This window comes from Rhineura floridana, chromosome 2 (assembly GCF_030035675.1).
Source record: "Rhineura floridana isolate rRhiFlo1 chromosome 2, rRhiFlo1.hap2, whole genome shotgun sequence".
Classification (NCBI taxonomy): domain Eukaryota; kingdom Metazoa; phylum Chordata; class Lepidosauria; order Squamata; family Rhineuridae; genus Rhineura; species Rhineura floridana.
The window spans coordinates 63,814,254-63,828,296 of NC_084481.1; the positions used below are offsets into that span (position 1 = coordinate 63,814,254).

General features: G+C 40.4%; 1 long non-coding RNA gene across 1 annotated transcript; it reads left to right on the plus strand.

The window, feature by feature from the left end:
* The first annotated feature begins 475 nt into the window (after nucleotides 1–475).
* On the plus strand, nucleotides 476–9,574 carry LOC133378159 (uncharacterized). Its single transcript, XR_009760886.1, has 3 exons — nucleotides 476–549; nucleotides 1,725–1,888; nucleotides 8,534–9,574. It is a non-coding gene; the product is annotated as an uncharacterized LOC133378159 (long non-coding RNA).
* The last annotated feature ends 4,469 nt before the right edge of the window (nucleotides 9,575–14,043 follow it).

Below are 14,043 nucleotides of genomic sequence, written 5' to 3' on the forward strand. Positions count from 1 at the left end.
TTTGAAAGCTTGACAAGTCTACCTCCATTCTGCAGGTTAGTAATGCTGTCAGGCAAAGTGGGGAAGAGGAGGGAGGGAGAAGATAAAAAGCAAGCAGAGAGATTCATGGACTTGCTTTAAATTGCTTTCCATTTCAAGGAATCTTGTGTGAGTATTCCACTTCCATTCCTCTCAGCCATTCACCTTTTTTCTTCCCATCCACCCATAATAGCAGATGTCTTTAAAAAATTAAAAATAAAATAAGAGGCAGGCTGGGATTTCAAGACCAACACAGCACAGTGTGGCCAAATTTTTTTTGTGGGGGGACCAGGGCTCCTGTGCCTTTAATAGTTGGGTAGAAGACAGACTAAGCTACACAGTAAAAGAAATACAGTCTTTTACATAACTGGCAAAGGTGTAGGACCTCTGCCCTATTTTGCATCTAACTACCCTTACACAATACAGCTGCAATCCAGACTTCTGCAATGTGCTCTGTGTGAGGTTGCCTTTAAAGACAATTTGGATAGTTCAGCTGGATCTGAATGTGGCTGCCAGAACCTTGTTGGAGAGGTGAGGCTATGGGCATATGTGAGGAGCAAGGGGGGCACTTGCTCCCAGTCCCCTGCAGATGAACCCTAATCCCCAGACTCCTAGCTTTCATTTTTTAAAAAGGGGGCATGTTTCTAGCACTTGTAGTACCTGAGATATGAGGCAAGATGTGCAGGCATTATTCTTCTTATTTGTGTGTGTGTGAGAGAGAGAGATACTAACCTGATTCTACTCCCACTCCCTGTTATTTTGGCCTCCCTGGGAAATGTCCCTTGTCTGGAAATCTCTGGAGAGGTGCTGCCAGACTGTGCAGACAATGTTGACTTAGATGGACCAAGGGTTTCTGCCTTCTGCAGTACTTTGCTCTCTCATAGTTAGGAAGGTGGTATAACAGTACCTCCATGCCATGAAAAGCTTTACCTTCTGATTTCTGCAGATCAAGCTGTTGTTGAAAGGATGCAGGTAAAAAAAGCCAATTATTTTTTTGGGGGGGGGGTTAATTTGCAATCCTGTTCTCCTTTTATATTATACAAAAAAGAGGACATTATTTTGAAAGAGTCTCTTCTTGACTTTAGACAATGAATGAGCAACTAACCCACTTGAGTGGTCATGTTTTTCTCCTTAGTATCTTTTCAACCACTGCTAATGCTGTAGGCCAATCTCTTTGCAATTAAAAATTTGGTTTTCTTTTAAAAGGTATTTTCAGCACCAAGTTCTCTAGATAAAATAGCCTTTCTCTGAACATTTGGGGCAGTTTGATTCCCCCCCCCCCCTTTGCAACAGCTTTTCTTTGCTTTGACTTGTAAATCGACATTGAGATAATTCATTTTAATCAGTGTAATATGGTACCCTGGGCTGCCATATTTTATGCATGTGCACAAATGTGGAACAATTTAAGCAGAATCTACTGTTAAAATATCATACTACAAACAACTTATGTGATAGTGTTGATGCACTTTTTTTGTCTAACAAAGGCTTCATGTCTTTAACAGCTGCATAAGAGGAGAAATCCTAGAGGTGAAGCTTCCCTTGTTGCAACCCCTTATTCTGGAAAAAAAGGAGGCACCTGTTGGATTTTTCTCTGTCAAGGAGCTGTCAATAGTTCAGATTTTGTGTGTGGGGGGGGTCTAAAACCTCTCTTCCCCCCATCCTTAAAAAAACAAACAGATCTAATGGAGTACATTTGTGTTCTATAGGAAATTCATGAGTTAATGATCACTGGGCATATTTCTCATGGATTATTTAGAGCACCAGGTGCCTGCTATGTTCTTACTGGCTGGAAGTGGAGAGAAGATGAATCATTGTTGCAGCTGTGAACAAGAGTGCTCTGGAAGCTATAAGTGAGTAGCTTTGGAAGCTGGTAAGGACAAGGATCTGTTTTCTTGGAATCTTTTTCTGCATTTATGCAAGCACTAAGTACTTACTTGCAAAGGAAGTCCAAATAGATGTTTTCAGATTTCTCAGTGTGCTCCTGTAATTGTTGTTCCCTCCTTAATTCTCTTCTTATCCTTTTGCCTTTCATGATGAACATCCTATTGTTCTTTTCAGGGTTTTCACCTTCTGTTGTTGAGCGGTTAAATTGTAGATTCTTATCTCATTTAACTTGCAGACAGTTATGAAGGTATGCAAATGATCCACAAGATTGAGTTTTTTACCAACTTAATAATTATCATTTTGAAAATGGGATCTGCTTTAGCAAAAGTGACAGGAGACTTGAGATAACAGGATTTTCTTTCCCTTGCCCATAACCATTGGAATTTGATGTCATCCCATTGAGTTAAAGGGCTGTTAGCGCAAAGATAACTAAATCAGAGATGGAGAACTGGTGGCTCTCCAGATATTGTTGGACTCCAACTCCAACTAGGCCCAGGCAGCATGGCTCATGGCGAGGGATGATGGGAGTTGTAGTCTAACAACGCCTGGAGTGCCACAGTTCCCCATTTTTGGAGTAAATAATGTATCAGTTTGCATAATACTACAGTAGATTGCGGTGATGACTAGTAACTAGCTCATATGAGGGTGTGAATTGGGAAGATTCAGTTAGAATAAGTATATATACATTTTATTTATTGATACTGTTGCCTTTCCCAGGGGTCCTACTAGGAGAAAGGGCAGGATATAAAGTTAATAAATAATAAATAAACAAAATAAAATGCTAAGCATAAACTTACAATTTCTACATAATAAGGTGAGGTTTATCAATAGGCCATGCTAGATGATGGAACTTCCAGGTCCAGGGGAAGTATGTCTCTAGGAACACAGGAAGCAGCCTTATAACGAGTCAGACTATTGGTCCATCTAGCTCAGTACTGTCTACGCTGACTGGCAGTGGCTCTTCAGGATTTCATATTGAAGTCTCTTCCAGCCCTACGTGGGGATGCTGAGGATTGAACAAGGGACTTTTCTGCACGAAAAGCAGCTGCTGTACCGCAGTGCTACAACCCTGAATGCCAGGTTGTGTTATTGCCTTTATGTTCTACTACTTATGTGTTTCCCAGAGGCTTCTGACTGACCACTCTTGAGAAAAGTCTGATCCATCATGGCAATTTGTTTGTTTGTTTAACAATAATCAAATACATTCATAACCCATTCAATGGCTGGTTTAATGTTTTGTGTGAGCAACAGCAAAGTGTAGTGGGCTATATTCAGGGCTGTTTGCATTCTGCGTTTTGTGGGTCCCATACTAAAATTGCTAAATGTGGCTTTCCTAAGAAACTTTTAAAAAACCACCCAAGTTTCTAGTCCCTAAGGATATTAAGATATGTTTGAAAATGTAGGTGCAAAGCCTGCTATGGCTCTGAAACCACTGAGATGCTGAGTGAGATTTCCAGAGGATGGAACTTCAGTGCCTTGCATAGCTTCTTGTTTTCTTGACGAAAAGACAAAATTAAATAATATGCGCCAACATTGTGTGGTCTATAAACAAAACAACATTGTTTACCCTTTGGCATTTTATTGCTATGCAGAGCAATTGCTGCCGTTATGCATGAGACTGAGGCTAGGCTAGGAACCAGTGATCCTCATCTACACTGTAATATGAGCAGGGATTCTTCTGCTCTTTAGATAGTGTTTTCCAGTAAATGTAGTTTGGAAGAGGTGTAGGTATGCTTAAGCAGCAGTTCTACTTGACAACTCTGTGCCAAAAGAACTTGCACTAAACAGTTACCACCCATGTTAATGATAGGCATAGTACAGGCCCAACGGGGTTTGTTGTAACCCCAATATCTAAATGACACACAGATTTCTGTGGTATTTTAATTGACTTGTTCAGTGAAGCAGCTTTCTGTCTGTTGCAAAACATTACAAAAGAAAGCCCATAGGAAAGGGCTGATTGCACCTCATTTGCAGTCTTCCCTCTTTGGGCTTGACTCCATCTTTCCCTTCTCTGTTCCTCTATTAGTACGTTCTGCAGAAGGAGAAACAAAGAATAATAAAAAAATCCCTGCAAAGCTGGGCTTCTTTTTTCTTCCAGATGTAGGTCATCACTGAGGCGTGTAGGGAGACTATATATTATTTTGTCAACTCCTGTTATCAATGTCACGTTATTTGAAGCTCCATGCAAACTAGAATCCTAAGCTATTTTACTTGAAAGTGAGACCTGTTGAGTTCCTCTAATATGCTTTTTAATATGCTTTTCAAGGTATGTCTTCTTAAAATACATACTTTTGTATGATTTTTTCCTGTAAAATATGCATTTTTGTGTACATGTTTTTGAATGAAAAGTGCATTGCAAAATGTGAAGAGCTGCATGATCTGATTATTAGCTGCCTTATGATCTGCATTCAAGTCCAGGACTGGCACATTAGGTTGGTGTGCTTTAAAATGTCTCCTTTAGCCCCACTTTCAAGTCAATGTTCATAGATCGCTTGCAGTCTTCACATATAGAAAGCACTGGCAACCAGGCCATCCTTGTGTGTGCAGAAATCTCTGAAGATTTAACCACATTTCATTACCTGTCATCCTAGTCGAAAGTTAAACACGGATGCTGTGTATTTCTATAATGAACCTTGTAATAGGTACTGTGGCTTGATAATTTTACAATAAAAGTATGGTGCTTTTTGTTACACTGTGTTCTCACAGAATCCTTTTTCTACTGCAGTTGTCCCATAATTTGTACAAAAAGAGAAGTAGGCTCTTCCTCTTTCCAGGTGGCTGTATGCCATGGTGATAAGGCACATTCAGTCTTGTTGCGAGTTCACCGAAGGAAGTGAGCATTAGAGCAGGGGAGAACTGCTCATCCTGCCAGCAAGTGAGTCCAGGTAAATGAGAGACTCTGTGCCAAACTAGAGCACTTAGCACCATTCACTCGGCAGTAGTGTGATGTACCACAAGCTGAAAAGTGATCATTCAGGCAGCAGGAAATCTAAAGGTTAGCAAGCACTGCAAAGAAAGCTGCTGTGATGTTAAGGCAACAGATGTGACTGAAGGATTTAGAATTGGCATGGTTGTGAATAGAGGTGAAAGAGAAATGGTTTGATTTCCTAGCAGAGCTGAAATTAATAGTATTCCCCCCTCCCCCAAATCTGCACATCATAGTCGAGCATTCATTTCCTTGGAGGACTACTCAGCTTTGAATTGGAGTCACATTTTGCTCTGTAGTACTCAAACCAATGATGGTCATCAGATTCTCGGCTGAAAAAAAATTGAATATATTTGTTTGTCAGACATGCCATTCACATTTGCACCAAGTTTACCTCTTATTACAGCAGGGCTGGGTAACCTATGGCCCTCCAGATATAGTTGTGTTTTACAGCTTCCATTATCGTTGACCCCTGGCCATGGTGGCTACAGGTGGTGGGAACTGTAGTCCAACATCTGGAGGGCCACTGGTTTCCTAGGTTAATGAGAGGTCTTCCGCATATTTTTATTTGGTTCAAGAGGAAATGCGTTAAGAAAACAAAGAGGTACATCATTTCTATTTTGTTGGTTTTTAAAGAGGTGAAAGGTATATATGTTTGCGGTTATGTCAGCTGGATGGCTAATGTGCAGAATACCCTACCATAGAATCATAGAATAGTAGAGTTGGAAGGGGCCTACAAGGCCATCGAGTCCAACCCCCTGCTCAAAGCAGGAATCCAAATCAAAGCATTCCCAACAGATGGCTGTTCAACTGCCTCTTGAATGTCTCCAGTGTCGGAGAGCCCACTATCTCTCTAGGTAATTGGTTCCATTGTCGTATGGCTGTAACAGTTAGGAAGTTTTTCCTGATGTCCCCATTGTGCACATTCTGCACACCTCATGGATAATGAGCACATACTCTGTCCATGAAGATGGAATTGTGCATAGTCTTGGATGTGTAATCTTCAGCAAGCCTTGGGGCATGTGTATATCTCAACTACAATTTGTGCATTCCCTGGGCAGTGTGCACATTCTCCAGCCAATATGCATACTCACCAAAAATACGCCTTTGGTTTCTATATATCGTTCAGAGATGGGTAAACTATTGGTCACAGTCTCCATGCAGCCCTCTGTCTAATTTTACATGATCAATGGCATCCCATTCTGTTGATCAATGAGTAAAAGGGACTGTGGCTGCAGCTTCCTTTTCCCTGTTGCACAAATGCGGCACGGGGAGGATCATGAGGACAGATGAGCTTTAATTTATCCAACGCTAATCCTGATTTAAAAATTTGCCCCTCCTGCCACCACCGCTATTAAGCTTAGGAAAAAACTTAAGCATGGCAGGTGATGTTCCTTGGAACTGCAAGAATTTCCCTCCTATGCTAATTAGCAGGGAATAGCTGACAAGCAGTAGATAGGAGGCTGCAGCCCCAGACAGTCTTCTACCTTTCTAAAAAGGTTTTCCAGTCCAAGTATGGTTTACAGATAAAGACCATAAAAAGAGAATTGCTGGAGTGGCTTTGAAGTTGCCCATCAAAAGGTAGCACCTATATAGCAGACTGAGCAGGCAGCACACAGATCACTTGCTATGGATGGAGGGCAAATTAAATATTGTTTGCAATTTAATGAGAAACTACCCAATCCACACTTTTTGAACCTGTTCTATACCCAATCAATCACTGTGGTCTGCAGGTGAAGACCTCCTGCAAACAGAGGCTGCACTAAAGGGGGGAAAGGGGGCAAACACCCCCCCAACAAGGAGCTCACCCCTACCTAGTGTATTTTACCCATCTAGAAATATACTTTGCCCCTTCTATGCCCCCCCCATTTTTTCTGGTGCCTTTGCTGCATACAAATATTATCTGATCAGGAGGTTCATTCCACTCAACAGAGGAAGCAGACCTTTAGTGTTGTGGCACAGACACTTTGCAATTCCCTCCCCTTAAATATTAGACAGGTGCCATCTCTGTTCTGTTTTCAGCACCTACTGAAGATCTTCCTCTTTCAACAAGCCTTTTCAGTAGAGGCCAGTAGTCTACGTCTGGTTTGGTATTGCTTTCTAAGACATTTTTAAAAATGTTTTAAAAATATGTTTTCAAGATGTTTTGATTTTAAGACATTTTAAAATATGTTTTTAGTGTTTTATCATTTGTTTGCCACCCTTGGAGGAAGGGCAGGATATAAATTTTAAATATAAATAAATAAAATAGGCACATGAACAAAAACACAATTTTGTTTATTGTTATGTGCCTTCAAGTCGATTACGACTTACGGCGACCCAATGAATCGGTGACCTCCAAGAGCATCTGTCATGAACCACCCTGTTCAGATCTTGTAAGTTCAGGTCTGTGGCTTACTTTATGGAATCAATCCATCTCTTGTTTGGCCTTCCTCTTTTTCTACTCCCTTCTGTTTTTCCCAGCATTATTGTCTTTCCTAGTGAATCAGGTCTTCTCATTATGTGTCCAAAGTGGGATAACGTCAGTTGCATCATTTTAGCTTCTAGTGACAATTCTGGTTTAATTTGTTCAAACACCCAATTATTTGTCTTTTTTGCAGTCCATGGTATCCGCAAAGCTCTCTTCCAGCACCACATTTCAAATGAGTTGATTTTTCTCTTATCCGCCTTTTTCACTGTCCAACTTTCACATCCATACATAGAGATCGGAAATACCATGGTCTGAATTATACTGACTTTGGTGTTCAATGCATTCGAGGACCGTTTCTAGTTCTCTCATAGCTGCTCTCCCCAGTCCTAGCCTGACTTCTTGACTATTGTCTCCATTTTGGTTAAGGACTGTGCCAAGGTATTGATAATCCTTGACAAGTTCAATGTCCTCGTTGTCAACTTTAAAGTTACATAAATGTTCTGTTGTCATTACTTTAGTCTTTTTGATGTTCAGCTGTAGTCCTGCTTTTGTGCTTTCCTCTTTAACTTTCATCAGCATTCATTTCAAATCATTAGTGGTTTCTGCTAGTAGTATGGTGTCTTCTGCCTATCTTAAATTATTGATATTTCTCCCTCCAATTGTCACACTTGCTTCATCTTTGTCCAATCCCACTGTCCGTATGATATGTTCTGCGTACAGATTAAACAAATAGGGTGATAAAATACACCCCTGTCTCACACCCTTTCCCAAATTCTAAACAGTGTGTACAAAATGCGCATATTGGGGGAAGTGTGAATAAAAATGGATACATTGGTGAAAATAACATAAATGCATTATAGTAGGGAAAATTGCTTATAAAATGTGTATATTTGGAAGCATTTGCACTGAAATGCTGGTGAACTTTCATGTTTTTTTAAAAAAAAATCAAATTGCTGTGAAACTATGGAAACCTGAATAAAAAATTGGATAAATGAGAAATGGGGAGAAAGCATACCTGACGGCCTTGTCCAGACTGGCAGTACTTCTATAGGCAAGCCACTTTTTGGAGCATCCTGACCCCTGCCCAGCCTTAGAAAACTGCTTCCATCTCTTTTGAAGCAACTGCATATTGTCCTGAATCAATGCGTCCTCAGCCTTCCCTCAAAACTCAACTCGTAACGATGTCATTTTTCGTCAGCTTGGCCTTCATCCACAAGTTCTTCCACCTCAGCTTTACCACGCATGCACTCTGAAAATGTCTTGATCCCACTAATAAAACTTTTTTCTTTTTACAGGAAAAGTGTTTTGAACCTGAAGCAAGGTAGGGTAGGGGCTCAGAGCTGGCCAAGAGGAGGCCAGGCATGGATCCGATGCAAAGCCTTGAAACTGGCAATGGGATTTGCATAATAATTCTCTCCGGTGGACTTGGACAACTCACTTTCTGTGCAATGACTGCAGCTGATTCCCCTGTACGCTCCTAAAAAATCTGTCTAGCTAACGAGTCCAAAAATCAAACACCTGTGTGTCAGGATGAACAGCTGCACACTTGCCACTGCTTTTTCTGTCAACCAAAGATGCCACATGCCAGTTGCTGTAACTTGGAGTGTTTGGGGAGGGCAATCCATTAGAGAGAGAACACAGCATAATTAAGAAGCAACGAGCTTTCTGCTTCCTGCTGCCCTATTTTTCTCCCTTTTTTGCTTTGTTTAAACATCCCTGTTGACTTTATTATGCTGCATTTTATGGTTGTAGCAAGGAACAGCAGCACATTTGGTACACTGATCACATTCCCCCTTCCCAGGTTTTTTGGTCAGCATGGATAAGTGGAGACACTTTTCACTTGTAGTTATGGTTTTATCCTTGTCTCTATATGTTATGGCAGTGATGTGGTGTGTGTGTGTGTGTGTGTGTGTGTGTGTGTGTAATAAATCATTCGAGAAACAATAAGTACTAAGAAACGCTTTCCAAACGATAAAAATGCTAAACAATGTATTTGTAGCAAAATGTGGACAGTTTTGCTTACTCCAGACAGCAACACTAAGCAAATATAGATGATGGACATTACTGAACAGGCATGTGTGAAAAAGGACAGCCTCCCACTAATATGGGTGTCATTACTAAAGCAGCAGTGCAGAATGTATTTGTCTTAAAATCCCTTTTTATGTTGCAATTTTTACTGTCTTCCAATGCAGTGTCTTCTGCTCCTACTGAATCTGCAATACACTTATTTTCTGATGAATAATTTCCACTCAGATTCCTAATTTGCCAAGCGCCCAGCTCCATGAGCCATGGTACCTTTTGTGCTCTTAATTCTCTTGGGGCTACCTATACTTGTCTTTCTGCACACTGGATCATTGCTAGTAGAGTCTTGAAAAAGCATCTCTAGCAATCTTTAATTCATGTGATTAAAAATTCAAAAGAAGCCCTTGTACCAGCTGTTAAACTATGTTAGTAAGCTGTAATTCAGAGTTCAAATCCCAGCAAATTGAAGGTTAGGTTAACAGGATCATTCAGTGGAACTGCATTATATCGTATCAACTAGAGCAGTAGGTGGACTGTTTTATACATGCTCATTTGCAGCAGATAAACTAACGATGAGCAAACGCATAGCCCAGCGAACCTTGCCACTGGATTTGATCTCCTCCTCTCTTATTTTCTGCAGCAGGCTTTAATTTCTCTTAAAAGAACAGCAGACGAAACTAACTGTGGGCTTTGTTTAATCTGTGCAGAGATAGGAGTGGAATAAAAATTAGCATGGAGTGTTTTGTTTAAGATTATCTGGAATCTTAGAAATATGTGTTTCATCTCTGAGACTAATTAGTTTAAATATAACAAAGGTGGAATGAGTTTGATGGTCTTAACTCTAATGCACTTTCCCCTTCAACCGAGAGTAAATTATCTGTATGAGACGAAAAAAGCCATGCTATTAGCACAGTTTGACTTGATTATTCTTTACTCAAACTGCTCCCAAGATAAATTTCTGGGAAACTTGTACTGTAATTCCACATAATCACCAAAGCCATTTATTTCAGTTTCAAAAAATACATAGCTTATGTTACAAAGTGATGGTGGCTATAGGTGTTGTCGGCGAACTGTTACAGGGCCTTGCAAAGCAAGCAAATAGCCCATTTCCTTCAAATGGATAAGCAAATGCCTGCTGCAGCTTTCATTGACTGTTGTTTATGAGGAAAGCAGTATAACCTGGGGTAGGAGCAGTGGGATAGGGAAGTGGAATGAACAGTTCAAGCCAAACAAGCTCATCCACTGTGTGCTGCGACCAGCCAATTGCTTGATGATTCCTTCTTTTCCTGAAATTACAGGTAGGTACGCAGACAGCAAAACCAGGATGGTTTTCAAGTCCCTCTTGGGTCACCATAACTTGCCTAGTAAACTGTGTTAGGCTTGGTGGAGTAGCTTATATAATAAGCAATGCAGGCCTGGAAGAGTAGAATGGCAGACAAATTAATATAGCAAGCAAACATGCCAGCTGATGCCTGGATCTGGCTGACTAGCAAAGTTCATTTTGGTAGCCTGCAAAGACTGATGTTGGATCACTTGCAGTGTGCTCAGTATGCTTAAAGCCCACAAGTGGTTAGAGAATGGCAATGTTGTTTTGCCATTCTGTCAGATTAGGAGACACGATTCACCAAATCTTTTTGGCATGCCAGGAAGTGAACTGATACAATCCAGGTTGCAATTTTACTCCTGGTGAAGTGGTCATCTGAGTCACAAACCTTTGAGGATGTGTTGACCCACAATTTGTCCTTGTGGTAAACAGTCATTGGCATTCTTTTTCACCACAAGTAAAACAGTGGCCCATGTTTCTTCCCACCTCCTTTTCAATACATTGCTCAGGCGGCCCAATCCATTGCTGAAAAGTTAATGTGTGTTCAGATAATAGTAAACCTGTGGACAGAGCAGAGCAATGGATTACCACTCTTATTTTGCCATGTTCATGTTACACCACAAAAAATAAAAATATTTGAAAAATTGCAATGAGGTTATGAATAGGAATATTTATTTATTACATTTTTAAACTGCTGGTCAACCTAAAGATCTCAAGAGTGGGATATAACATTCCAGTAAAATGCAACATTTCAAAACATCAACACTGAGAATCACAAAACTAATACTACTGACATTACAAAAGTTCAGCAAAACATAATTCCAACAGTCTGCCAACCAATCTACAGACCTACCTGTCCTTAAGAGCCAGAAGGAACAGATACATTTTCACCTGACATTGAATTTTAATTCATGGAGCAGCAGATAAGGGAACATACTGTAAATACTTCAGTCCCAAGCTATATATTAAAACTCAAGCCCGCATGCCACTGAGTTCATGGCTATGTAACATAATGTCTGATACTGAGTTTGTAAGTACATATTGTATGCTACAGTTTAAAGCCAAGTAGATTTGGTTGGTAGAGATTATTTTACAGCCACAAGAGTGGCTATATACTATAGTAAGCATGGATTTTTCACATTCCACAATGTTAAATTGGAAATAGCCCCATGCCGTTACAAAACTTATAGTCCTGAACTCAGAAACGCTTGCTTAACAACTCTCTAAATTTTAATGGTGATTCACAAAACATCAGAGAGAATTGAGAGTTCGAAGTGTAAAAAGACAGAGAAAAACCAGACCTCTTTTGCACTTTTGTGTGAGTTCTCATAATCTATTGAAATTAATTAAAAATCAGCCATATTCACAGAGTACCTGTAATCCTATTACTGATCTTGCCCCATAACCTGACCATCATCTGTACTTTAAAAGTTAAAAAAAATGCCTGGCTGATTTTTAATTAATTTAAGAAGTTTTGGCTTGTACTCAATGATAATGTCGGGCATGCTCAGTAAGAACCAACTGTCAGTGTTCTAAAATCCAGACTCTCAGCTGCTGGGCTTGCCTAATCAGGGGGTCACACCCACACCAGACTTTGATTTCACATGAGACAGTCATGGCTTCTCCCAATGAATCCTGGGAAGTGTAGTTTCTGAAGGGTGCTGAGAGGAGATTCCTATTCCCCTGATAAAGCTCCAGTGGCCAGAGTGGTTTAAGTCAGCCGCTCTGATTGAAGCTCTGTGAGGGGAACAGGGCATCTCCTAGCAATTCTCAGCACCTTTCACTAACTACACTTCCCAGGATTCTTTGGGAGAAGCCATGACTGTCTAAAGTGAAATAAAGGCCTGGTGTGGATGTGGCCAGGAACTGCTTTGGTTTAAATTTGGGTGGGAGGCTACATGTGCCTGCTATAGAATAAAAATCTGGGGAAACCCTGAAAAAGAATGATACTGTTCACAGTGTTTTCCTTTTGGAAAGGAAAGGGGCTTCCCCTCTGTCCAGTGCCCACCCATCCAATCTCCTCCCCTCCCCCTCTCCTCCCCTTCCTGCCCTCTTCTTCCCTTCCTGCCCTCTTCTTCCCGTCTCCCCCAGGTCAGTTTCACCTATCCTAAGCATGATTGTACAGGAGTGCAGGTGCATTGGACTGTGAAAGACCAACCGAAATTGTGTCTGCATTTTTACAAATTTGTAGGGCAGTACAATTTATCAGACAGGAGGTCAGGTTTCCTGTTCCCCTGGTGCATTCACTATAGCTGCCCAATTTCCCTGCTTTTTAAAGTTTAATAGAAATATCTGTTGGCTATAGGTACATTCTAAAACCGCAGGGTTTTGCCTGTTAGTGAATATGATTCTTTAAAGGCATATCCACATCACTTATTTAAAGCACTTGTATACCACTTTAACAGTCATGGCTTCCCTCAAAGAATCCTGGGAACTATAGTTTGTGAGGTGAGGTTAATCTGCAACAAACATTACTAATATGCAGCACAACAATTAATATAAACACTTAATGACCATGAAGTCTATATAACACATATATTCTTTACTGTCTGAACCAAAATCCAAGGGCTCTCTTGTATGAAGGTACCTTTGTAACAATTCGCCAGTGCTTGCCGTTGCACTTTAAGAACACAGCAGCTGTATTGTAAACCTGTGGAAGTGTTTCTCTCTAGTCTTTACAAACAGTGTATGTGTGTGTGTGTATGTGATGTCATATCTTAATTTCATGGGTTTTAAAGCAAGTTCATTTAACATGAATTGAGTTTAATGAGAACTCCCCAACAAGAAGTCACAAATTCTTGTCATAGATTATAGGGACATTCTTTTGGACAGATGGTTTGGATAGGAAAGGAAGAGGCCAAAATATGTTTGGCCCCCTGAAATCACCAGGGATAGATGAATTATGCCCAGGATGCCGAAAGAATTAGGTCAGGACAGTTCCACACCCTCTGCAATTCTCTCTGGAAACTTATGGACCACAACAAAGATCTGAGACTTGAGAGGAGCAATGCTAGGTCTGCATGTATGTGGATGTGGGTATTGCAAAGAAGGCCAGCAGACCCACAACTATATTGGCTTGACTTTAATACTGGGAAATTTAGTAAAATTAACCCATAAAGCAGTCTAGATGTGAGCACTTCATGGTAAAGTATTTTTACAAATTTGTAGGGCAGTACAATTTATCAGACAGGAGGTCAGGTTTCCTGAATTGTAAAATTCAGAATGGGCACAGTCCTGATTCAGGCCATTGTTTTTATTAATAACTTTAATGAGGTACATCCAATATGCAAATAGAGAGACACCCATTTTTTTTTAAAGTGTAAAAACTATCTAATCACTACACTGAAAATAAAAATGGAGAAAGACGTCAGAGAAGATCCATAAAAGTTATGGTACATGTTAGTTTAACAGTTTGCAAGGATGAGGCATATAAAGTTAGGCTAAAGGAACTCAATATCT